At 44.5% G+C, this 27,811-nt stretch overlaps 2 protein-coding genes across 2 annotated transcripts in view; both read right to left on the bottom strand.

Moving 5' to 3' along the window:
• Positions 1-11,441, bottom strand: part of NAA20 (N-alpha-acetyltransferase 20, NatB catalytic subunit) — a 710,789-nt gene extending 699,348 nt beyond the window's left edge. Inside the window, exon 1 of the mRNA XM_050805791.1 lies at positions 11,438-11,441. The gene's annotated coding sequence lies outside the window, so the exon portion shown is untranslated. The remainder of the gene's footprint in view (positions 1-11,437) is intronic.
• Positions 1-27,811, bottom strand: part of SLC24A3 (solute carrier family 24 member 3) — a 502,167-nt gene that overhangs the window by 381,718 nt on the left and 92,638 nt on the right. The gene's annotated exons all lie outside the window — the stretch shown is intronic.

Below are 27,811 nucleotides of genomic sequence, written 5' to 3'. Positions count from 1 at the left end.
GACATTTTCCTCTTTTACAAATGGTTATATAGACTGAGTGATAACTTAGGAATTAATATTCTTATGGATTCTTCATCAAGTGCATTTATCTACATGCTTCCCTCTGCGGTACAAACACCCACAGATGCTGCACAAGGAAAAAAAAAAAAAAAAACACAGATACCTGGAGGCAAAAAATAACTGCCCTCTACTCAAATGTAGCCCAGATGGTAAGAATGAGGACTGAACGCAATGATCTGAACTGCAGCTCCGGCCCGAGGAACTCCCCATGGAATTACAACAGGGAGGGTATAAAAGGAAGCTCTGGAAGCATTCAAATTAATTACAAACAGAGTCAGGCTTGTTGGGAACTGTGTGTCCAAGAATCCTTCTCCACGATTCAGCAAGTTCACAGCTCTTCCGAAGCTTGGCAGTGTCCCTTTGCTGGGGACCAGCTATCCCGTTCAAAGTGTGGAACGTCCCTGTGTGAATCAAAAATGACATCTCTGTGACAACCCATGGATGTGCTAAAACTAAGCCTTCCCAGCCTTAAGAAAAGGTGGTGGAGACTCATTTGAAGAGGTGAAACTCGTCATATATGGTGGGGTCAGAGTCATAAAAATAATCGTGATAATAACTGCTATCATCGAGTGAGTACTTATTCCACACACACAGGTAAGGTGCTTCTCAAGCCCATGCAATCTTTGCAGCCCCATATCACAAGCACTGTTATTACTCCCATTTTATTGATATAAAACCTGAAGTCCCTTGAGGTTAGCATCTTGCCCAAGGTCACACCTGCATGTAAAGGAGCCAGGTTTCTACGTTGTATTTGACTCCAGAGCCAAGCTCTTAAATGCCTCATACATCTCAACAGTTCATCCAAACAACTGGCTGAAATAGAACAGGCATTGTGATCATATGGGCAGGTTGGCTAGGAGGCCGTGATCCCAGAGGCCAAGACAGTACACTGAGCAGACACGATTCTCACTTCTCAAGTGGTCTCAGTGGCAATCTGCAGAGACAGCCTCAGGAAGTTCCACACATCTAAGAAGTGGAGGACTTGAGGGCTCCTTCATAAACCAATCCAAGGGCTGTGGAACTTGTGAGAATGTCAGAGGAAGAAATCTGATATGTAACCAGCCAACAGGCCCTGAGGTTTGCCGACCCTGTCACGCGAGAGACAAACCCTGGGAGGCAGGACCCAAATTAACCTCCTGCCATGTCAGGGGCTCTGCTGACCAAAGCCAGTGCAAGAGTGACAGGGCAGGGGAGAGCTTGAGTTTGCCATGCAAAACTTCCTAATGAAAAGCTTTATTTCATAGTTTCTTTCTATTAAAGGAAAAGAGTATATTTTCTATTATCTTGGTAAAGGGGTCAATGTGATAGGTAATTACAACATGTTTTTTCCCCCAGTTCTCCATTAATCCCTGTATCCATGCCCTTTGCAATTGGATTTTTCTCCTCCCATCCTGTGGTGCCTCTATCCCCTGAAGATAGGTCATCTTTGTGACTTGATATGGGCAAGATAATTGAAGGAAGTGATGCTGTGCCATTTTCCAGCCTTGCCCTCAAGAGGCCTCACACACCTCCATGCCCCTGCCACCAGCCTGTGAACAGGTCTCAGCTGACTACTGAGTGATGAGAGGCAAGTGCCAGCCAAAAGCCAGCCAACCACAAGACATGCGAGGCCATCCTAATCCAGCCAGCCCCAAGCTGACCACCAGATGATCACAGATGCATCAACAAGCTCAGCAACCATCAGCTGATCCTGGCCCAGAGCAACATAACTGCCCTGCTGACCTATGGACTCATGAGCCATAGTCAATGCTTAGTGTTAGAAACAACCATGTTTTAGGGTAGTTTGTTACACAGCTGTGTAGCTAACTGATACAATAGGGTTCTCAAGGCATAAACAGAGAATCCTTCCCCAAGACACAGGGCAAATATGAGTTTGTTCTGAGTGCATAATAAGTCCATCATCTTATTTACTAAAACACGCTGCTTCAAGAATAACTACCATGTGTGGACTTTTATTTTATTTTATTTTATTTTATTTATTTATTTATTTTGAGATGGAGTTTCACTCTTGTTGCCCAGGCTGGAGTGCAATAGTATGATTTCGGCTCACTGCAACCTCCACCTCCCAGGTTCAAGCGATTCCCCTGTCTCAGCCTCCTGAGTACCTGGGATTACAGGCATACGCCACCACACCTGGCTAATTTTGTATTTTTAGTAAAGATGAAGCTTCTCTATTTTGGTGAGGCTGGTCTCAAACTCCCAACCTTAGGTGATCTGCTCACCTCAGCCTCCCGAAGTGCTGGGATTACAGGCGTGAGCCACTGCGCCCGGCCGATGTGTGAACTGTTAATATGTATGAGGTACTAGGAAAAGCACTTTTAGTCCCTTTGTAATTTAATCTTCACAGCAACATTATCTCAGCAGCCACACACAAGAGTTGAGATTTAATATTCTCGATGAAAAAACAGACTCAGAGAGGCTAACATGAACCCAAGGGCAACTTATCCCAAGCTCACATGCATACAGAGTATGCTTGAGAAGTTCTGTCTCTGTAATCAATTAATATGATGGGCTGGGATTTAAAAGTTTCCATCATGGCCACATAGCAGCTTCGTGTACATTTTACAAAGAGGAAGTTTTGTAAGTAGTAAGCCCTACCGGTTTTACCCAGTCTAGGAGAGGACAAGCATAGGCGAATCTAACATGGCTCTCTGTGCCAACAGGAAAGAGTGTTTTTCTTTTCTCCCTGCATAAAAGTCAAAATAAGAGTCCAGGATGGGGTGGGTGGGGCGGGGTATGGCAGGGGGTGCGGCGCAGTGGCTCATGTCTCTAATCCCAGCACTTTGGGACTCCAAGTGGGCGCAAATTGAGGTCAGGAGTTCAAGACCAGTCTGGCCAACATGGTGAAACCCGGCCTCTATCAAAAATACAAAAATTATCCAGGTGTGGTGGCAAGCACCTGTAATTCCAGGTACTCAGGAAGCTGAGGCACAAGAATCGCTTGAACCCGGGAGGCAGAGGTTGCAGTGAGCCACTGCATTCCAGCCTGGGTGACAGAGTGAGACTCCATCTCAAAAAAATAAAAAATAAAAAATAAATGTCCAGGGCAGGAGTCAGAAAACTTTTTCTATAAATGGCAAGGTAGTAAATCTTTCAACCTTGGCAGGTCAAACAGTCTTGAATGCACCATTCTACCACAAAAACAGCCACAGATAACACACAAACCAACAGGTGCGGCTATGTCCAGTAAACCTTTATTTACCAAGATGGGGGTAGTTTCCTGAGCCCTGGCCTAAGGGACAGACAGAGAAGAGGGGAAATACACAGTAATGCTGGTGCCCTAACTCCCTGGAGTTAAGAAACAACAAGTAGTCTATTAAAGTCTCCTACTTCTAAGTGATATCTGAATCACCCATTGTTTTCTGTAAGTTATGACAGAAGTGACTAATTATTTCTTACTGAACATATTCATCTTGATGGACTTGCAATTATGTACCAGGGATGCTGTGTTAAGAAAGACCCAGGGGCTATATGGTGGGTCCACATGAAAGGGCACTGTGATTGATTACCAATGTCTGTCTTGGGCAAAAGAAGGGAGAAAGATGGCACGAAATGAGTCAAACATCCCACACACTGGTCATGTATGTTCTAATCATCATTACCCATTTTCAATACAAATTAGTTGACGCTAACTCAATTTAAAATGAATTGTTGATCATTCAGGCTGCTTTTCAGAAACAGGTGTGAATAATCTTCTGAATACCCTTGATCCAGTGATCTGGTTGCCAGCTTCAATCATTTCACCTTAAACGTCAAGAGCTGGTCAATACACTGAAGCTGGAAAGGACTAGGTAAAATTCCCTAACCACTACTATCTTCAAATATGGGCACTGAACTGGAGGCACAGTTCCAGTAACCCCCTCGCAACAATATTTACCTGAGCAGCCTTTATCTAGGCTAAGTCAAGCACTTGGGCAGTCCTGCAGGAATGGATTCCTTATCACTGAAGGCTCCAGCAATTACTCTTCTCTGCATGCAGAGCTAGGATGCAGGGCCACAGCAATTTCCTACAGTGGTCCTCGAAAACCCTGTTGAATTTCATTAATTAGCAATTATCTTCAGCTGAACACACAAAGTCCTATCTGTGGGCTAAGAGAAGCTGGAAACCCATCCAGCTAAAGTAGAAAAGACAAGATTTGAGAGGCAGTGGAAATATATCCGTGGATGCCACTCACTTCATTCTAGCCCTCTTAATTCCTAACTTTGAGACTATGAGACTTTGAGGGATTCATTTTCTAATATTCTATTTGGACTTGCACTATCCATGATGGTAGCCGATAACCATATGTAGCAATTTAAAATTAAACTAAAATAATATTAAAAATTTAGTTCTTCAGTCATATTCCAGTACTATTTCAAGCTATATTACTGTACAGTGCAGAGGGAGAATATGTCCATCATCAAAGAAAGTTCTGATTCAGACTAAAGTACCAGGTACTGCAGCGCTCTGTGCCTATCTTCTGCATATGGCACAGCAGAGGCTGTTCACTACTGACACGCTAACCCTGTGTCTGCATGCAGTTTCTGGCTGGGAAGGGACATTCGGCCCACATGCAGGGTGGGTCAAGCCAGCAGTGCCAACAAATACCCCTAGAAGCAGGGCTCAGCGAGTGGCAGGTGGGAATCAGCAGATGAGCCTCCCAGTGTCCATGTTCCCTGGCTTACAGAGCTCCGAGGCGTGTCCTACAGAGGCTCCCAGAGTTGCCAAATTGCAATGAGTCCCAGCTACCCACAGCAATCATGTGCTTGCTGAAATCCCCTTAACTGGCTTGACTTGGGTTGCCTTCTATAGGAACCCACCTAAGACAATGAACTTCATTGGTAGTTCACAAATTGTAAGATAGTCACATTGATGTTGTCACTGAATCTTGGTGTTTGAAAACTAGCCAACTTTACCAGTGAAAAAGATGATCATTTATGGAATCAATATACGAGAGCTCAGAAAAAAATTAAGTCTGTTGCCTTACTTTACAGAATTTTTTTTTTTTTTTTACTGTATTGATTTACTTTATATACTTTTGTATGCTTTATAGCACTCTTTATTTTTTTTACTGTGTTGGTATTTCTCAGTTTGATCATTTCATTTAATTACCAAACCCACTTTTGAATTATTTTAGCTATCTCCAAAAATCAAGCCACACTCCAGGGACAATATTTGACCCCATTGAGAATACTGAAGGGAACACATCCCAGGCTCCGAAAGCTATTCCCATAGTCTGGCTCTCAGGACCGTTGGCCAATAACAAGTCATTAGGATAAGCAGACCATACTCATGGAGACAACGACCACGCATTTACATGTTTTGTTTCCTGTGTGACTTTTACAATTTGATTTCTTCATAGTCACACTTGTCTATTTCTCTTTGCTGTCTTTTTTGTTCTTAATGGCTTTTTTCCCGATATAATTCACCTGTCATACATTTTACCCATTGAAAATGTACAATTCCACCTTTTTTTTTTAGTATACTCACAGGATGTGCAGCCATGTTTTTTCTTGTCTTCTTTCACCATAAATGGAAACAGGCAGTTCGACCTCACACATTATTCCTGCTTAAGAACCTTATGGCTACATTCAAAAATCAAAGCCCAAGCCATATGCAGTGGAGGACAATTTACTGCCACTGAGGCTAGGCAACAGAATATGCAATAGTTATACCAATGTTGCTCCTTCCCCTCCATTTTTCAGAATTACCATGTTCAGTCATCAGTTCACCTAATCCCCAGGGCAGTAATATCATCAGTTATACTGCACACACACACATGCACACACACACACATTAGCAAGACTGGACTCACCAGTAACATATTGTTTGTTCAACGAAATATAAATTCCCACACAAAAATGTATTCTTTTAAAAAATTCAATTTCTCCCTAGTTCTCTGATTCTTACTGATACCAAAAACCACTTTGGTGAAATGATTCCCTCCTCTTCCCACATCGCTCTTGCAACAGGCCAAATCTGTCACTTCCCCCTGAGACTCCTGCATCTGTTGGGGCCACTTAAGCTCCCACCAGAATCTGCTTCTCAGTTCCTAGTTTGAGCACCCTGGTTGTAGTGGACAGATGCATTAAAGCAGATAAATATTAAATCCAGGGGGGGAAGATAAAAGGGTACCACCACTCTTTATAACCAACTGAATGACCACAACTACTGATGTCAGGGATAAATTTCTTTCCAGGGACACCCACTGTCCCACTACATATCCCCTCACTCCTCAGACAGATGACAGATAGACAGACACATGGCTTGAAGTGTGAAGGGTTTACAACTGCTGCCCCTCTTTAAAGAATCACTCACAATTTTGAAGGACATTTCCCTGGCCCTCCTGGTTTCTGGCAGGATGATGGCACAACAAAACAGTCCTCTATTAGCCACAAGAACCCAGCCACAGCCCCTTCAGCCTGCTAAAGAAAAACTTCAGTTCATCTGACCCTGGGAGGAGCCAAAACCAGAAAGCTATTTAGAGCATCCTCCCTAAATTGTCCTGGCTCCCTAGACTTCAGAATTCCAAATTCTTGATGACGGTGGCTGGCAACACAGGGTAGAAGCAGAGAACAGAATCCACCAACAGGCAAGAAAAGCCACAGCCTCTGTGCCCTCAGAGCATCCCATGTAGTGCTGGAGTATCCATGGGACCAGGGTCCTCTTGCCACCCTCCTATTTTAGGGATCCCTGGTACCCCCCTCACCAAATGCCCCTCTGAAACCTCGAGGTGGTTTGTTCCCTGTGGAACTGGGTCTCCTCAGTCCTGTTCTGGGTTTCTATTTATTCTTCCCCAGTGCTTAAGACTGAAGGCAGCTCCACAGCAGAAAGAAGTCAGTTGGAGAGAGATGCATTTTTGTCATTCTTGGCATGTGTCAAAGTCATGTTGGAAAAAGAAACCTGGTCAATTTTTAGAGTTGCTGAAAGGCACTGAGTGACTGCACTAAAGACATGTGTTGTATAAAAGAAATAGAAAGAGATGGTGTGCCAGAATCATGCTATAATCCTAAAGACATCAACCCCATGAAGGTGAGGGCTGGTGAGGGGAAACAAGACTAGGGGACTCAGGGAGCTGCCCTGCTCCCTGTTGAGGGGTGGCTGTGTCCCCAGCGAGGCCACAGCGGTGGCCCACTGGTTTCTGTTCCTGCTCAGTGTCCCACTACAATTCAAGCTCCACATAATAATCAAAGTGATACATGGAGACATGAATTCATCAATGTCACTTCATTCTTCCAACTTTCCATGGACTCCCTCTGCTACTCAGAATAAAATCCAAACTCCTTACCAAGGCAGACAAGACCTTAGATGGTCCAGCCCTGCAAGAAGCTCCAATTCTTCTCCTTCTCTCCCTAATCCCCAGCTGCAATGTCCTTCTCTGTTCCTCAAGAAACTCCGTCTCCCTCCTGCTTGGGTGCCTTTGCAGTGGCTGGTCTCTCTGCCTGGAATGTTCTTCCTTGGCTGGTTATAGGAATGACTCCTTCCCTCAATCAGATTCCTTTTTCCCATGGCTCCTGATCCAAAGGACCCCTCCCATCGATCCCCATCAGACCTATTCCTCGTTCCCTTTTTCTGTAACACCGATCAAAATCAGATGCTTTCGAATTGTTCTTTGTTTATTCCTTAATTCTGACACCTCCCCCTAGAATGGAAGCTTCATGAGAATCAGGAGCTTGTCTGTGTGGCTCACAGCATGAAAGATGGGGCCTGAGATGGACCAATGACCAATCAATCCTGTGAGAAGTCATCAATCAGTCAATAAAAAAGGGGGTCTTATTTCTTCTATTTTTTTGCAGAGAAGTAATTTCAAACTTGTGGAAAAATTACAACAATCTTACAAGGAACTCCCCATAAACCTTTACCCTGATTCACCTATTGTCAATATTGTACTCATTTTTGTTAGCATTCTGTTTATCTATCTATATCGTTTCTCTCTCTATTTTCTCTATCTATCAATCTATCTATCTATCTATCTATCTATCATCTATCTATGCATTCATCCATCTATCCTATCTATCCATCTATCAATCATAGCTATTCTAATATATCCACCTACTTACCTATCCATCTGCCACTCATCCATCCATCTATCTATACCATTTTTCCTCAACTGTTCTAGAGTAGGTAGCAAGCATCATTGCCCCCACCCTTAAATACTTCAATGCTTATTTCCCAGGAATAAAGGAATTCCCTAACACAACCACAGCACACTCATCAATTCCAGTAAGTTTATCACTGATACAATTCTTTTATCTAAACTTCTGTCCATTTTCAAACTGTCAGTTGACCTGATAATGTGCACTAAAGCACTTCTCCCTCCAGTACAGGATCTGATCCAGGTGTGGTTAATTAGCTGTCCCACCTTCCTGGTCTCCTCTAATGTGGAACTATTCCTCAGCCTTCGTGTCTTTCACAACTTCAGCATTTTGGAAGAACACAGTCTCTTGCTTCAATAGAATGTTTCTCGTTGGGGGTTTTTCTGGTGCTTCCTCATAACTAGATTCAAGTCATGCCTTCCTTGCCAGAATACTGCAGGAGGGCAGGTGCATCACATGTGGAGGGCACCACGACCATCTGGTCTCCTTGGCGATGTTAACTTTAACAAGGAAGTTTCAGTCAAGGTGCAGTCATATTTCTTACCGTACACTTACGACAGGCATTTGAAGACCATGCAAATATCCTCTTCCTCATCCAAACTTTCCCATGGATTTTGCGTCTACTGATGACTTTTATCAGACCAATCTTTACTGTGATCGCTACAAAATTATGAGTTTCCAACTCAGCACCTTCTCCACGTTTAGCAGTTAATAGTCAGTGTTCTACTGAAAGCAAGAGCCCTCCTCCTTCCACATTTGATTCTCCACTGCTTTAACTATTTATTATAGGTAAGAAATTATGGATTCTTACTTCTCAAGATTTATATTTTATCTCCTCTCCCGAAATATCCCACATTTGGCCAGTGAGAGCCCTTTCAAATGGCTTCTGTATAAAAGGGGATAATTTTTAAGTACATCCATAAAATCCTGGTTGCTTCAAAGATGCCCTTTTTCCTCTTTAATGGGGAAATAAGCGTTTCTCCCACATCAAGGCTCTGGATAGCTGGGGGCCATTTAATTGGCTCAGCCACAGCTCTTCACTGTCCCTGACCACCTCCTCTGGGACAAAGAGAAACCAGCCCTGAGGAGTCTGAGTGGGTCCAGACCCAGTGCCTGGAGGCCCTCCTCAGCCCAACCCTGACCAGGGAAACCTCTGGCTAGGAGACAAGAGCACCGCATCCCTGCAAGCAACTAAGATGGTTCCGTCCTAAGGCATGATTTTGTTTCAGAAGATGAGTGTGTCATCTGGTTAGCCCCAAACTCTTGCTGCAATAAACATGGTGTAAAATGGTCTCTGATGTGTGCTAAGGAGCCCTTCGGAGTTAAAATCATGTGCAGAGACTGCAGATGATGAAAACTAATTCCAACTAGCTCGAGGGGTGTCCAGTAACATGGCAGGCCTCTAACCTGGAACAAGCAAAATTTCACATACGTCAGATCACAGAGGGTCCCCACATGCTGCCAAGGTCAAAGCCTTGACCTTCAAATAGCACAGGTAAGAGGCTAGCACTCACTGTGTATTAAGTAGATGAGATGAAGCAAACAGCAAACTCCGAACCAAGGAACATGTTTTCAACCACAAACTAACTCACTTGAGTGACTTAGCTATGAAGGGGAAAAAATATTTCTGGGGCAGAAGACTCAGAAGGAGGGATCTTATCTGTTCCCAGAAGAATAAATCCACAATATATCTCACTGCCCTGTAAGCTAGGCAACAAATTCAATAATACTGCATACAAAATAGCCTTCATAGCTTTATGATAGAATATAACAATCAGATATTATAATGACCAAAGTAATGTGACAAACTTCTTTCTTGAGCATATGAAATGATTTATAAGTGCCCAAGGAATAGATGAACTAAAACTGGACTCGAGAGCATCTCATTGTGTTGCCTATAGGAATAATGACTGGCTGTACTGATGGGAGGGAAGGTACGCTCATGGAATGAAGGAGTGCAAGACATGAATTCAGATCAGTTAATATGAAAAGAAAAAGACTCTGTGAAGCCAGTACATTCAGGTAAACAGGAAACCATTTCATTAGCATAAAAACTAGCTTTTTTTTCTAACCAATAAAAAAAAAATCTTATTCCCATTTTTCCTATGAACTACTATACTACTTCACCTTTCTGTAGCAAAACTAAAAAGAGTTATCCATCTGCTTTGTTTCCAATCCTTCCCCTCCCATCCTCTTTTGGACCCATTACAATCAGAATTTTGTTCCCACCAGCACCACAACTCTTCCCGTCCATGTCACTATGGCCTTGGGGTTGCCTGATGCATCCACAGCCTGCAACCCATCACTCACTCCCACCTCCCTGGTGCCCAACTTTCAGGCCACCTCTCCTGATCCTCCTCCCACCTCGATGGCTGCTCCTCCCAGCCTCCTCTGCGGGCTCCTCGCAGAGCTTGGGCTGGGCCCTTGGTCCCCTCTCTGCTCACGCTTGCTCCTGTGGGGAATCCCCTCCACCTCGTGGCTATCAGTACAAGCTTCTGTCTTCCTCCCAGGTCCCCCTTGGTATCTCCAGCCTTCACCTGCAGCCTGAACTCCAGATGCACACACTCTCATTATCATCCTACTCATGATCTCAACTGGGATACCCAGGACACATCTCAAAATGAGCACTTCCAACACAGGACACCCGGTCTCCCACGAAGCTCACTCCACCCACCCCTCACCTTCGCCTACAACTGCTCAGGCCAGGAATTGCAATCTTCTATTGCTCTCTCTCTCACCCACACCCACTCCTTCAGGGTGTTGTCACTGATTCAAACCATGTCCAGTCAATCCTGCAGGAAGGCAAACCATGCCCAGAATCAGATACCTCCTCACCCCGCCCCTGTTACTGCTCTGAACTGAGCCACAATTATTTTAATACTCTCCAGAGTCTTTCACTTTCCACTCTTGCCCACTACATTTGACTATCACTCCAACACTCTGGTTGATCCTTTAACAATGTACACCTGGTCACGGGAAGCAAGAGGCAGCTCTCCACTCCACAGTGAATACAGAAGACCTCCATCAGCCCCGAAGGCCCTAAGAGACCTGGTTCCCCATGACCTCTGACATCCCTCCTACTCCTCTCCTCCTCCCTCATTCCGCTCCAGCCACACTGACCCTCCGTGCCATCCTCTGGACACACCAAGCGTGCTTCCATCCCTGGCCTTTGCTACCCTTCTGCCTGGATGCTGTTCCTCAGAACTCTCCAGGGCTCCCTCTCTCCCTCCTTCAGAGATTGCTCAAATGTTACCTTCACAAAGACTTCAACCTTGGCCTTAAATTGCAAGCCCTCCAAACTCCCCCAACTCATCGTCCCTCTCACCTTGTTCATTTTTTTCTGTATCACTTTCGAGCATACTTTACATTTATTTATGTATGTTTTTTGTTTGTCTTCACCACCAGCCCCCGCCACCCCAATGGAAACTCCATGTATGTAAGGACTTTCCCTTCTTTGTTCCTTGTCCTTATGTCCCAGAACACATAACGAGCAACACACAGTGGGTGTCCAATAAATATATATTGAATGAATGAATGCACTTCTACACAATCTTGTGGAAATGTAGACAAAACAAGAAGGATGCACCCATGCATCAGACCATGAAAGTCGGGGAAACCAAGAAAGCCACAGGCGTCCTGAGGCTGGGAGCAGACAAGCTCACGTCAGTAACATCTAACAATGATATGATGACAAAGACCACATGCAAATGGAACAGAGAGTCATCAGAGCAGAACCATATGTTCTGGACCAGCTCCACTTGAGGGAAAGATATGGAGACCTTGTACAACCCTTGTCAGAAAGGTTGTAATGTGTGAAGTCTCATGCTGAGATTCCAGAGGGTGTTCTGGGTAGAGCACTCACTGCCACTTCTCTTGTTTATTCTGGCAGAAGTCTGTGAAGTTAACAAATTATTTGTTGCTCATATGTTCCATCCGTTGGCATCTCTACCTGGGAGCATCTTGCATGGGGAAATGAAAGAAGGATTTTTTTCTTGACAACCCTGTGCCTTGACATTTGGGAACAAAGCCATTGTGGCTGCCTGCTGCTCTGTCTACCCCGCCATGGAGTGAGGACACACGGGAGTCAACAATGACCTTCTCAGTAGCTGGAGAAGCTCAAGGCATTTCCAATAATCTACCACTCCAGTAATCACCAGAGAAAAGAGCTTTAGAAATTACCTTCCTGGTGGATGAAACAGAACAGGACAAAATGATCCAATACTTGGTAGCTAAATATTAGTAAGATTTTTTAAATTACAGAAATAAAAATGTTAAATTAAATGTAGAGAACAGTAAACCTTCATAAAATGGGAAGGCCGCAACTCTTTCCTAGAGCAAAGTCTCCTTCTAATGAGTTTCTAAACAGGACCTAATTACTGGCAGGATTTACATTTCCTGGATTTCCAAATAATCTATTTCTGTAAAACAAAGGAAACAAGCTTTATTCTGTATTTTAAAAAGGAAAACATACTTTAGGAGGCTGAGGCAGGAGGATCACTTGAGGCCAGGAACTTGAGGGAAGCCTAGGCAATACAGTGAGACCTTGTTGCTACAAAAAATAAAAGCACAAACATTAGCTGCTGTGGTGGCATGTGCCTGTAGTCCCAGCTACTCCAGAGACTGAAGCAGGAGAATCTCTGGAGCCTGGAAGGTCGAGGCTGCAGTGAGTTATGATCGCATCGCTGCACTCCAGCCTGGGAGACCAAGGGAGACACTATCTCAAGAAAAAAAAAAAAAGAAGAAAAATGAAAGAAAAGAAAAGAAAAGGGAGAAAAGAAAAGAAAAGAAAAGAAGGAAAGAAAGGACTGAATGTGCTAGAAATTCTCCTTGTTATCCTGATCCAGCTCTACATACCCGCTGCCCCTAGTGTGTGCCCCAGGGGGCCGAATCTGGCTCCCTTCCCCTCTGGCTTCCAGGTGGATTTGGCCAATGGCAGGAAGTTAAAGAATGAAAGAAGAGAGTAGTCAGGATTCTCATTCTCATAGTTCTCTCCCAGCCCATAGTCCCCAGCAAGTCCCCAGCGTCCACAGCTCGTCCCTGTCCTCCTTTGCTCCCTTGGGCAGACAGTGGTGATGGCCCCTCACTGTGGCTCCTCTGGGTGCTTCACCATCTGCTCTTGGCTCCCTCGTCCTGCCCACATCTTGGTAACGGGGGCCCTTCATGAAGTATTACTCCCTTTGCATATCCCATCTGTTGCTTACAGATCCTGGATGCCGAAGGAAGAAAGCACGTTCCAGGCAGAACACCACACTCGGAGAGAAATATAGGTTCAAATATAGGTCCCTAATCCTAAAATACAATATCCAAAATGCTCCAGAATCCAAAACTTTCTGAGCACCAACATGAAGGCACCAGTGGAAAATACCACACCTGACCTAACATGACCGGTTGCAGTCAAACCGTTGTTTTGTGTATAAAATTCTTTGAAATATTGTACAAAATTACCCTCAGACTACGTGTATAAGGTGTATGAGATCCGGCCACTGCACTCCAGCCTGGGTGACAGAGCGAGACTCCGTCTCAAATAAATAAATAAATAAATAAATAAATAAATAAATTTCATGTTTACATTTGGGTCCCCCTCCTCAAGATGTTTCTCTCTCTCTATATATATATACACACACACATATGCATATATATGTATATATACACACACATATACATATATATGTCTCTCTATATATAAACACACATGTATATATACATATATATGTATATTTGCAAATATTCCAAAAATCAAAAAAAAACAAAAAAAAAAAACTCCAAATCCCAAACACTTCTGGTCTGAAATACTTCAGATAAGGAACACTCAACCTGGACATCCCTAGGGCCCTGGTAGCTGCCTCCTCTTCCATGGAGGTGGTCACGAAGGAACATGGCACTGGAAGAAACCACCATCATTTCTGAGAACAGAAAGGACGATTCATCCAACGCAGCACCCAAGGCTGTGGAGAGCTTGTACAACCCTTTTACAAGCTGGATTCCCTTTTTAGTTAGTTTGTTTATTTTTTGAGGCAGGGTCTCACTGTCGTCTCCCAGGCTGGAGTGCAGTGGTGCCATTACAGCACACTGCAGCTTTGAACTCCTGGGCTCAAGGGAACCTCCTGCCTCAGCCTCCCCAGTAGCTGGGACTACAGGGATGCACCACTATGCCCAGGTAATTATTATTAGTAGTAGTACTTTGTAGTACAGACAAGGTCTCACCATGTTGCCCAGGCTGGAACTTCCGGCCTCAAGGGATCCCCCTGTCTCAGCCTCCCAAAGTATTGGGGTTACAAGTGTCAGCTATTGTACCCGGCCTGGGTTCCTTCTCTCCTAAGGGGGTGACCCCACTCTGACCGAAAAGCTACCTAAGGTATTTTAGGAGTGCAAGAGAATGACAAGCATGAGTAAGAATGAGATGGTGTCATCTCAAAAAAAAAAAAAAAAAAAAAAAAAAAAAAGGCTCTACCATCCATTCACCTTCCGAGGCTGTCATAACAGCAGAACTGTGCTTCTTGAATGTCAACTGCCAGGGTGACTACTGAAAAGTGAAGATAGCAAGAGGATTAACTCGCTAAACAAAAGTCTGAGACATTTCTCAGGATGGCATGTGTCACAATATTAATCCAAAAATCAGATTGTGTTAAACTCTTTGGGAAAAATAAGATAATTGACTTATCCCAATTTCCAGCCATATAATTGGTATTCTATAGACACAGCCTAAGGGAACCTCAGTAATAAAGCAATAACTTGATTTCCTTTGATTATGCGGATGGGTAAAAATGTCAAACCCTCATGGTGCAGAGTCAGGAGAAGCGGTGAGAAGCGTGGCCAGAGAGCACAGTGAACCCCAAGGCCAGGACAATCCTGGGGGACATGGGATTGTGACACCACTTAGTGCCAACCTGTGAAAGACACGTTCTTAAAAGCAGAACTTCCCACTCATCTGTTAGAGCAGTGAAAATGTCTTGTGATAAATGCCACAGGATGTATAATTTAGACACGATAATATCTGTGTGACCCAATCTCACTGCGGTTAAGAAAAATATTTAAATAAAAAAAGGTTTAAAACCAATCCAGTGAAGTTTTAGCACCAAGGAAAGCAGCATTCTGGCTAATTTCCCCTTCTCTAATGAGGGGAAAGGACAGTCAAATTTGCCTCCTAACATCCACTTGTGACTTATCCACCACAGTGAGCAGCCAGGAGATTTCACATGACTGAAACAGGAAGAATTATTTAATGGCTTGGGAAGAGCATTTTTAATTCTGAAGTGTTCCCAGGCCAGATCATGGCAGCAACCAAGCTTGTTCAGTCATCACCAGCAGTGTTTTCTGGGCTCCCAGTGATGAACGCTCCCTGTGTGTGATCTCGTGTACCAATCAATGACCTTGCGAGGCAGGTATTCTTCTTATCTATGACGGACTAGAAAGCAAATATTCTTAATTTAGCAGACTTTTTTGAAATGCTAATGATGCTGCTGATGATAATAACATCAATTAAATGGTTTGCAGAGCTACCAAAAAAAAAATTCTTAAAACTGAGTAGTGGGAAGGAACAATTTTCCAGCTAAAGCTTATTCTTCTGCCATCTCAGCAAATGAAGTTCCAGCTTTCACTTTTCCTCATGGGTCAGTGTGGCTTCCAGCACCTCTCTGATGGAAGGTTCCATAAAATGTATAAATGGTAGCTAAAGTTCCCCTTAGGTCTCAGCCTCCCATATTAACCTCTGGTGAACTCGCTGGATGTGGAGTTCACAGGGGGAAAACTGACAGTGAGGACATCCCCGCAGCAGGCTAGGGATGCGCTGGATGGACAGCTGTCTGGATGCGAAGGTTTCGTCCTGTTGGCTCCACAAGGCCTTATTCCATTGGTTCTCGAGGTACCATTACATTTTAAAATATCTTACATATAAAAGAAATGACCAATCTTGCCAGAAACAACCACTCTAGTTGAAACCTCTGTGTCCTAGGACAAATCTGGAACATTTTCAGGCTGGACCATCCAAAAGCTTATGTGGCATGGATGTGCTCGCACTCTAACCTCCGCTAGTCCATGCATAAACTTTGTTCCAGGTCATTCTACTTATAATTATAAAGCTCTATTCTCAATGCTCTAATAGCTCGAAGAATAAAGAAGGTTATATTTCTTCTTAATGGAAAATTTCTTTATCCAAAATTGGTTCCTTCCAAGCCCCACTGTCTTTATGTCCACCATCTTTTTGCCAGCTCCAGCTGATAAGGAGAGTTCATCCTGACAAGCTCAGAGAAGGGCCTAACCACAGGCCCTTGGTTTGCTGCATTCCAGGAGCTTGTGGCAGTGGGCCAAGGTCTGGTGTGCAAATTGCATCTCTTGTGTGTGCAGAGTGAACATGTTTTTATTTTAAATTACAAGATAGATTGCTATAACCTAACTAAATTTCACAGAACAGGTAGATGTAGGATAGAGGGAAATCCCAAGCCTTTGAAAGTCAAAAATGCCCCCGCAGGAAAGAACAAGGTGAGTTTTTGGAAATTCTGTTAGGACCATGTCAGCTTAAATGGGCTTTTATGTCCAAAATTGGGACAATTTGAGAATCAAAAAGACCAATGAAGATAATGGGTTGAAAAGGGAAGGAAGGAAGGAAGGAAGGAAGGAAGGAAGGAAGGAAGGAAGGAAGGAAGGAAGGAAGGAAGGAAGGAAGAAAGGAAGGCAGGCAGGCAGGCAGGCTGGCTGGCTCAATTTGGGAACCCATAATGATACTAAAAGGGGGAGGGGTATTTTTAGAGAGGAATATCAGCTAATGTAGAAAAAATTACTGAATAGGAAAATCACCATTTTGCACACCTTTCTATAATAACAGATCTAGGAGAGAATGATCCAAGGATCCTAAAGCCACAGGGGGAAAGGCTGTTGAGATACAGGAGCACCTTACATAGACAAAGCATCAACCTGGTGGACACTTCATAACCAAGTAGTCAGAGCTAACAAACATGAGAGACATTGGCATCGTGTGGCTCCTGATGTGACGCACTGGGAAGGGCATCACACCCCTGATGTCAAAGATGTTCATCTTGCATCTAATCAGAGAGAGGCAATCAGTTAATCAGACAAGTTCAGAGCATGGGGCATTCTGCAAGTCAACAGGCCTGGATGCATCCAAATGTCAGTGGCTGGAAGAAAAAGAAAAATGGCAGGAGATTTTCTAAAATGCAATGTGGGAACCTTGACTAGATTCTAAATTTAAAAAGTAAAACTATAGACTTTGGGGGGCGACTGGGAGAAATAAGAATATAGGAATATATTAGATATTATTGACATTATTTTTGACCAGAAAATGGAACTGTATTTATTCAATGTCTTGGAAGGTAACTATACAAAACTTTACAGCATCTTCTATCCACTGTCCCTTAACAAATGGTTTTAATTATTTTAAGCCCATTTAAATATAACAAGTGTCTTAGAGACCTAAGACATAAGATAGTCTTAAGATGATTTGTACTGATTTCTGGATGATCTGACAGTCTAGAGATAGAAGTGGCTTTTAATTTTCTAAGATTTTCCAAGATTGAAGTCATGTAGCATGAGCTTCTCTAAATTTCCTTTTCTTTCCTTCACATATTTTCATTGTCTTCACCAATTCATGTTTTCCCTCTGCCTGTTGCCTCCTTAGTGCTAAGTGAATTGTTCAGCCTATGCCAAGGACTCAGGAAACGCCTAGTCCATAATCAGCCATCGTTGTGCTCGCTCCATCACTCAAGTCCTTAATGTGACAAAAACCTTATTTGTATTGTTTTCAAACTTCTTAAGGTTACTGCTCCAATGTCTTGAGTGCGATAATGACACTGTAGTTATGAATAGGAATATAATGGCCTTGTTTCTAGATCAGGCTGAAGTATTTAGAGCCAAAGGGTCATGACGTCTGTCTGCAGCTTACTTTCAAATGTTTTTACAAAAAACCAAGTAAACTATATACATAAATACATATATATACACACACACAGTCAACCCTCTATATCTGTGGATTCCAAATTCACCATGGATACAGAGGACTAACTGTATATACACATAATACACGCATATGTATGTATACATATACATCCACATATTCAATACATATATATATGTGTGTGTACATGTATACACATTCTGTATACAGTCAGTCTTCTGTATTCATGCATTCCACATCTACAGAGTCAACCAACTTCAGATTGAAAATATCTTAAAACTTGCATCTGTACTGAACATGTAGACTTTTTTCTAGTAATTATTCCCTAAACAACATAGTAAAACAACTACTTAGATAGCATTTACATTGTAATAGGTATTATAATTAATCTGGAGATGAGTTAAAGTATATGGGAGGATTGTATCAGGGATTTGGGTACCCTCCCTCAGATTATGGCAACTGTGAGTGGTCCTGGAACAAATCCCCTGAAGACTCCGAGAGACAACTGAATAGTAATAAAATATGTGCAACATAATGTAACATGCATGTGTGTGTCCATAATGCACAAAAGAGAGAGACCAAGCAGATGTGATAAAGCTCCTGCATAGGATGTGGACATAAAGCCAGACATGAGCTGTGTTCATGAGGCCAGCACACTCAAAGCAGAATGACCATCCCATGAACAAAGCAAGGGATAACATCTGTCCCAGAAAAAATGAGCAGATGTCCAAATCCAAGAGCTCCAGAACAGCAATTCAGCATCAATCTCTTAAATGAGGTGGAAATAATCTTTTAAGTTCCACTCAGGCATCTCCTCATGTTAATTTCATAACTCGACCTTTATGATGTTAGTAAATTACCATATTTTGAGTGAAACAAAAACACATGCACACCACTTCTCCAAATGACAAAGCCTGGCCCGTCTGCGCCCGACAGAAAACAAAGCCACGAAACAGCTACAGAGCAGGACAAGGGACATTGGCACGTCTTCAGCTCAACTTTTATTTAAACACACTGGGCTCCAGGCACAGCCTTGACCTGCCAACAGATTTAAGCAAACGTAATTAGAGGTGAGCAAGCTACAAGGACCCAGCTTTCCCAATCCATGCTGCAGCTGCCGAGAAGTAGAGCAGATCTAGAAGGGCTGCCCCAGGAGTTTCAGGAGGAAGCTCTGTGACCTCCCTGTGCCTGGCGGGGAGCCACCCACCCTTTGACAAACCCAGTGCACTGATTCCTTAGGTGTGCGTCCCATGACCCCATGGTCAAATGGGCACAGGCCAGCTGGGGTACACATGTATGGGTGTACCAGCTGTTAAAATACCGAGATGCTCTGTACCAGGTGGTAAATAACCGCCCTCCAAATGCCTCCAGTGCCCCCTCCTGTGCTTTCGTGCTGCCTCCTCCACCAGGACCCCTCATGATCGCCTCCCCCATGACCCATTAACTCCAAGAGCTAAAATCTCACTACATCCAACCTAGGGCCAAGTACTCTGTCATTGTTGAGTATTTTAAACAGCACTCTGCCTCCTAGACTCTGGTGCTTCCAGGGCAAGGAGTCTATTTTATTCATTTCTGCATCTCTAGCATGTCTTGAAGCCACACCCACAGAAGTACCAGTTCAATGCATCCACCAAGGACCCAAGAGGAGCTTCCCATGAGGCAGGGCTGCTTGTGAGTGAGGGAGAGTGAGCAGCAGCGAGTGGCTGTGGGTGGGTATCACACTACTGCATTTGAGCCACATCTGAGTTTCAGGTGCAGGGCCTATGAACCACAATAGGTTTGAGGGACTGATTTATGTATAAGGCAGTTCTGCTGGAAAATGCTTACTTGAGATACACTTCTTAAGTAATAAACACACACACATATTTATGGAGCAAAAATTAAGCCCAGCCAGCCCCTACCAGTGTCATGCTCATGGGACAGTAGAGTCCATGGTTCCTTTAGATTCACTTTGATCTTCTATCTCTACTTCCTTAAATGAAATAGAGCCTCACCCTGGAAAACCAGTTGTAAAGTCTAGAGTGGGAAGAGGCAAAGAACAGCAGTGCAGTGAACTCACTGGTAGGCAAAAAGAAACAGAGGCTCTAAAACGTGGCACAAGGGAGCTCTCACATCACCAAGATCAGGATCCTTCTCGAACTTTCTTCTGAGGTCTGGAAAATGCTGGTAACAAGGGCAAGAACTGTGTGGAAGTAAAGACACTGTCCCAAAAGGAGAAAAAAAAGGCATCATTTAGACCAAGGCAGCCATTCAGCACGGAACAAGACAGAATATTTATCTTCCCTCGCAGGCAGGCTGTAACCCTGCAAGTGATAGGGCAGGAGTTCTGGGGACATGACTGCCCCGCCCCCATCAGCCTCTCTTCCAGCCCTGACGAGCATCCCACATGTCCCTGTGCTGTCTTTTCTCACTAAAACGAAGTGTCTCAGGTGCACAGCAGTATTCCCTCCCTACACCTACCCTTCTACCTGTGGGACGAGCAAGAGACTAGGACTGGGGATTGCAAGGGGGCCTCTTCATGGCAAAGGAGCACACGTGGTGTTTCCCACTCTTGATTTCATACCTGGTAATAAGAGTAGCTTAGTCTCAGGAAATGAGCATGAGGAGAGCTAACTCGGCTTTTCTGGAAAAGTCGTGAATATCAGTACTAGGGATGAGGAAGTAGCACAGCCTCCCCAGGAAGAGGTGCCACTGTTTCCCCTGGCTCTGGTTTTTCTTGGGTCTTGTCTCTCAGCCTCCTCATCATGGCTAATTCTTCCCTAGGTCTACCATCACCCACCTACAAAAGGATCCAAGTAAATGTCTTGGCTTTCAATCCCACTGAACAGACACTGAAAGTAACATATTTGGGAGGTGACGAAAGAGGAAGAAGGAATAGAGAGGGGGAAAGGCTGCTCATAAAGCTTGCGTTATCCAGCAGGTTACGGCTGCGGGCAAGTGCAGCATAATCCTACTGGACAACTCTAGGAGACAGTGCAGACTCGCGTCTCAGAGCCAGCCCCCTGTAGGGATGAGGGAGTTGGGGTATTTATACACCACCTCCCATCAGCCATTGGTTGAGGGCTGCTCCAGAAGTTATTAAGTCTCTGACATTTCCAGCCTGCCATGCACAAAGCAGTGTGGACTCTGGCATCCAAAGAAAGCCTTTGGGCAAAGGAATGCAGGTGTGAGCAGGTGGAATGTGGCCAGTGTGCACCAACATGGTAAGAGCAACGAACCATGGGCAGGCAGGGTGGTGTCTGCTTCCTGAAAGACTCAGAGAATGCAGCTATTACTATACCAGCTGGGATGCCCAAGGGCACCTTTATGTAAAAGGCTTACACTCCTCAGGAGAGAGGTGTCCTGTAAACACAAGGCATGCTTATCCACCCAGACAAGCAATTCTATTTCCCTGGCAAGACGGGGTGAGCTGGTGAAGGGGAGAACAAAAGAGACCCCTCCCCAAAGATGAGTGTACATGTCTACAGAAACTCAAAGGAGGAACAGATCTTCCTCATCAGCTTTCTAAACAGGTGTCCTGCAGGGGGATGGGAAACTGTTTTACCCTTTGGGGTCACAGGAGTGAGGGGTGGCCTGAGAAGGCATGGCCCATGGGCCTTGCTGTGGCGGCTTTGTCCTGAAGTGATCTTTTTCCTTTTGCCTCTTTTCTGTGAATGCAGCAGGTCACAGGGGAGTCATCTTGCAGAGCAGAGTGGAAATAAAAGTAATACTTGGCAATTAAGGAGAAACAGAAATGAGATGATTCTAAGACCTTGAATGCATGTGTCTGCCCGGCTACCCGGCAGCTCACTTAGAAATCAAGGAGACTCAATTTTCGCTTTCCTTGCAATTGCTTTTGGCATTTTTGTCATGAAATCTTTGCCCGTGCCTATGTCCTGAATGGTACTGCCTGGGTTTTCTTCTAGGGTTTTTTATAGTTTTGGGTTTTGCATTTAAGTTTTTAATCCATCTGGAATTGATTTTTGTTTATGGTATAAGGAAGGAGTGCAGTTTTTAATTGTCTGCATACAGCTAGCCAGTTCTCTCAGCACCATTTATTAAATAGGGGATCCTTTCCCCATTGCTTGTTTTTGTCAGGTTTGTCAAAGGTCAGATGGTTGTAGGTGTGTGGCCTTTTGTCGGGGGTGGGAGAAGGAAGAGCGCCAGGAAGAATAGTTAACGGATGTTGGGCTTAATACTTGGGTGATAGGATGATCTGTGCAGCAAACCACCATGGCACGTGTTTACCTATGTCACAAACCTGCACATCCTGCACAGGTACCCCTGAACTTAAAAGTTGAAAATTTAAAAAAAAAATCAAGAGATTCTATTTTTAAAAAAATTTGCAAAGAGAGTTAATTGGGAACACTTAAAGAAGTCTGCCTCCTCAGCAAAGACACAGAGATCATTCTCATTTTCTCCTCAGCAAAGTCCACTTCAGGTCAGGTGACCTCTCCCCAGTCCCTAGAGCCAACCTGGCCTGGACCCCAGGCTCCTACCCAGGGAGTGTCGGCATGACTTGGTGTCTGGCTGATTTACGGCTCCCATCGTCTTCGCTGAATCCCAGAGTTTTTGAAAATGCTAGACATTTTCAAGATTAGTTTTTTTTTATTTGACTGATTTACGAGCCATAGCTCGGATTAAACAGGGAAACCCTGTCGTGTCAAAGGAACCATTGTACTTGCTCCCAGCGCGGTGGAGCAAACCCTGATGTTTTTCAGCCCAGCCCCTGACCCAGTGGCCGTAGGCACACTGCCTTCCTTGGCTTTTTATGTAAACCCTGGGGACTTGCTTACCTCCTCCGGGTGCTTCTGAGCCTTTATCTCACCCCTCTCCAGCTCCACAGAAGCACCAAGAGGTAGGAACTGTGCGGCCTTGTCTTTGCTGAAACCCCCACTTAACTAGAGCTTCCTTAGGACAGGTGGTCCCCGATTTTCGATGGTTCATCTTGGGATTTCTCCACTTTATGATGGTGAAAAGTGATGTACATTTAGTAGAAAGTGTATTTCAAATTTTGAATTGTGGTCTTTTCCTGGGCTAGCAATACGTGGTTCAATAGGCTTTGGTGATGCTGGGCAGCTGCTGTGAGCTGCCGCCCCCAGCCATGCCATCACCAGTGCACTCTGAAGCATATTGTACTCAATAGATCTGTGAGACATTCAAAACTTTGTAATAAAAAGCTTTGTGTTAGATGATTATGCCCAGCTGTAAGCTAATGTAAGTGTTCTGAGCATGTCTAATGTAGGTTAGGCTAAGTGATGATGCTTGCTAGGTTAGGTGTATTAGATGCATTTTCAACTTATGATATTTTCAGGCTTATTGGCATATAATCCCATTTTAAATTGAGGATCACCTATATTTATGTACACGAGTGAATAAAAGAACTGTGAACTCTGGTTACAGCGCTGTAATATTCCAGCAGGGTGATGACCCTCCTACCAGAAGAGCCACTGGATCCACAATAATAGATCATGAAAGTCACCAGCACATGCGTTCTTGGTCATGACCTGAGCACAGCAGTGCACCCTTCCATATAATCTCTATGACCACAACCAGGAGGGAGGGACATCAGCATTTTGTAGAAAGAATCCATAGCCCAGGGAGGTTGAGGGATCTGTCCCTAGCCATATAACCCACTTAGCTTTCTAAGACTTTCTAAGACCATGACCCCAGGATTTCAGCACAAATCTTGCCTCTTTCCAGAAAACTCCATCCCATTTCTATTTGGTGCTGGGTGGAAAATCACTCAACCGTACACTTCCTTCTTTGCGTTTGAATGGGGTCTCTGGCACCCTAGCCCCAGTGATCTGGTCCTAACAGCATCATGTTCTGGAAAACCTGCCCTGGGGCCACTGCCAGGCTGTTGCTGCAGCCTCCTTTCCATTTCCCATTTAAAACATATCTAGTTTGATGGAGAAGAGGGAAATCAGGTCTGCCCAGCACAGAAGAAACCAACCTACCCTGCGTGAACTGTAGAGACAGGTGTGGGTGCAAGGACAGGTGAATCTGAGCACAGTAAAGCCAAGGACCCTTTCTTTGCAAAAATAGCAAAAACAGAGCAGATGGAACAGAATATGGGTGTCCCAGAAGCAAGTGACCTGATTGCCAGCACACTGGCACTACCACCTAGAAAATCAAAGCGAATTTCTTCTTCAGCACTTTTATATGTGGCCTTCGACCAAATGCCAAAACATGCAGTTAATGATGTCAGATGACAGGGTGATACTGCAATTCTCTGCATTTCAGACACAATGTGTAAATCACACATCTGAAACATCAGACTTCCTGCCCTCAGTCGATAACTCATGTCCAGACACACTGACAGGCCAAGGCCTGGTAACCACTAAGGTGTGTTATGACAAGCTTTGCTGACACTCCTTCTGGAAGACTGTGAGTACGGATGGGCAGTGTGCCGGCATGGCAGGAGTTACAGGCTGCCTGACAACAGAGAACCTTCCGCAGCAACTCCCTTCATCCTGCAGACAAGGAATGAGAATGCTCAAGCCTCTAGAACTCCAGTAAAGAGGATTTAAAGGCAGGGTGCAGTGGCTCACACCTGTAATCCCAGAGCTTTGGGAGGCAGAGGTGGGCAGATTGCACGAGCCCAAGAGTACAAGAACAGTCTGGGTAACATGGTGAAACCCCACCTCTATAAAAAATACAAAAATTAGCTGGGCATTGCAGTGCATGCCTATAGCCCCAGCTACTCAGGAGGCTGAGGTGGGAGGATCACTTGAGCCAGGGAAGTCAAAGTTGCTGTGAGCTGAGATTGCGCCATTGCACTCCAGCCTGGGCGGCAGAGTGAGACCCTGTCTCAAAAAAACAAAAAGAGGGTTTAGAATAGGACCAGGGATCAGTGCATCTTTACTCCAACCTTCCTCAAAAAATACTGGCCCATGGAAGAACACCTGTCTGCAGGCCTGGGACCTTACAGCAAAACCACAGACAAAGTTGGGGACAGAATATTTTCACAGGTGAAGGCTTTTGTTGTTTATCAATGGTCCCTGGATTCTGTAAACATGAACTGGATAAATGACCAGAGTGACCAGTCTGTGAATTTCATCAGGGGATGCCTATAGCATGAATTTTCTCCTTCCCACACCTCAAGACCTGAAGTTGTATAGTTCAGCTCATGTTTCTGGCATCACCTTCTCCCTCTGCCCATCCTTTGAAATGTATCATCTCTTCATGGGGTTGAAGTGGAGTAGCACAACAAGTTTCTAAAGCCTCAGAGGGATTAAACTTGTCAATGTGGTACCTCCCTGTTACTAGTTTGAAAAGGGTAGAAGAAAAGGTTCAAGCACAAGAGAAACTCACTCTATATCACCGTGATCCCCAGGACCTGCTCTGAAAGCAGGAGCTGTTCCATGTTCACATGCAATCAGCAGCCAGATTACTGTAGCTCAGCTAGGTTTAATGCCTCGTATTCTTAGTTAAATCTCAAAATCTGACTTGCTAAGTCAACTAAGAAAAGAAAGACCTAGGAGTGGCAGGAGAGGCAAGTTCAGACCTCAGAGCTGAAATGGGCCACTGACCCACAATGGGCTGGGTCCCAGCCTAGCTCAGGTTCCCTGGCCCTACTCAATGCCACTCAGGTACAGAGCCCGGAGCAAACAGGGGAGGAACCAGACACCCACTGCTTTTCCTTGGAAGGCTCTGATTTAATTCCACCTCTGGGTGGAGGGGCAGCTCTGAAATAACATGCTTCATTTTGTCTCCCTTGCCCATAAAGAAGAGGTCATAAAAAAACAAGAGAGGCCGGGTGTGGTGACTCATGCCTGTAATCCCAGCACTTTGGGAGGCCAAGGTGGGCGGATCACCTGAGGTCAGGAGTTCAAGACCAGCCTGGCCAACACAGTGAAACACTGTCTCCATAGAAATACAAAAATTAGCCAGGCATGGTGGCAGGCGTGCCTGTAATCTCAGCTACTCGGGAGGCCGAGGGGGAAGAATCACTTGAACCTGGGAGGCGGAGGTTACAGTGAGCCAAGATCCTGCCATTGCACTCAAGCCTGGGCAACAGAGCAAGACTCCATCTCAAAAAAAAAAAAAAAAAAAAAAGCAATAGAAAAGGAAGAATATATGAAAACTCTGGAGAACATTTCTGTTTTCCCTCATCTTGTTGGTCCTGACACTGCTATAAAGTAAACAGGGGAACTGTGCGATACAATGGCCAGGGAAACCCAAGTGGTTAGGCTGTGCCAGCATCACCATTGCTACCAATATCCAGGCTGCTGCCACATAAAACACACCAGGCCAGTGGAACTCTGAGCTTTGAGCAACCTCAGAAGCACAGGGGAACTCCCTGGTTCCATTTACATCCTGGGATAAAACTCACAACCCCAAGGCCCTTCTCCATCACACTTGTCAACATAAAGTCCAGACAAAAGGTATGTGGGCAAAAAACAAAACAAAACAACAAAACATCAAAGCAGCAGTTTAGCAAGTCCCGAAATAAAGTGTAAAGTGTATCTCACTGGTGTATTAATAACCTATATACATACTTGTGAGTGAACAGGAAGAGGTCATGAAGAATCCCACCCTCTCGGCCTCCTTGTTCACAATGGTCAGTTACCCTTGTGCAGAGAGGCTGGAGGAGGTAAGCTGTAAGTGGAGAATGATTTTAACTGTATAGTTCAGTACTGTTTGGGTTCTCTACGATATGTATGCATTCTAAAATGATTCCTCAAGGTTAAAAAAATTGACTATATAAATATAAAAACTACATAGACCTATACTGTTCTAACTTACAAATTCCTAGAGCTTTGACCAGTTCCCTGGAACATTGTCCCCTGCACCTTGGGCTACCCACCGATGAAGTGAAGTCTGGCACACCTGTAAGAGTTTTCCTACATGCAAGAATGAAGGCCTTCACTAAAGGGAAAATGGAACCCTGTGTCTCACACCCCTGAAGAGCTCTTCCAATGCTGGGATCTCACTGAGGGACACCCACTGCCACTTAAAAAAATGTTTTCACCTTAACGAATTAATCAAGTGCCATTTTGGTTCACAAGGCAATTTTCAATCCAGGCAGTGATCTACCTCTGAGTTTATTGTTCTTATACTAGAGGCTCACTTCCTGTGTTTGAAACATGAAGTAGAACAAGAGCAGCAAATGCATGCATACAACAGAGGAAAGAGGGAAGGAAACCCTCATGCTACACGCAGAGTACTGGCAGCCGTGTTCCTCGGTGGGCCTCGATCCCATCAGGAGACTTCATCCCTGTTTCCTCCATGCCACCCTTTAGGAACATGTATTTAATGAGCATGGAAAGTAAGTGTGGCAGATGAATTCTCTGCTGGCCATGGGGAAAAAAGACAGCTGCATACTATTGTTGCTAACAGGCTATCTTGATTTCATGGCTTCTACCTCCTCAAATGAGTACCATCATCCTCCCTGGTGAAATCTAATTTAACTGTTTTCCTTTGGAGACACTTGTTGACTCAAATACTGCCTCCTCCAGGAAGCCTTCCTTTACCCTACACTTTCCCATCCATCCTGGCTCTCCGCAGGGGCCAACATGCATACCTGTAGTAGAGCACTGATCACTCTGAGTGGATGTAGCTGGATTCCTCTCCCCGCTACCTTCCGCATGTGATCCCTGATGGCTGGGACTGCATCTCTTCTTTCTCCAAACCTTCCCACCACTAGCAGAATGCCTGGACCAGCATGAAAGCTCAAGGAGCACAGGTCTGTTGAGTGACCTCATCCTGATTTCCTGTGTGTGGCCCCGGAATGATCCACCGCATACAGAGAACCCACCAGCGGGACCTGCTGGCCAAAAGATG

Source organism: Macaca thibetana, chromosome 10, assembly GCF_024542745.1.
Source record: "Macaca thibetana thibetana isolate TM-01 chromosome 10, ASM2454274v1, whole genome shotgun sequence".
NCBI lineage: Eukaryota > Metazoa > Chordata > Mammalia > Primates > Cercopithecidae > Macaca > Macaca thibetana.
This window is presented reverse-complemented; position numbering and strand designations above follow the sequence as displayed.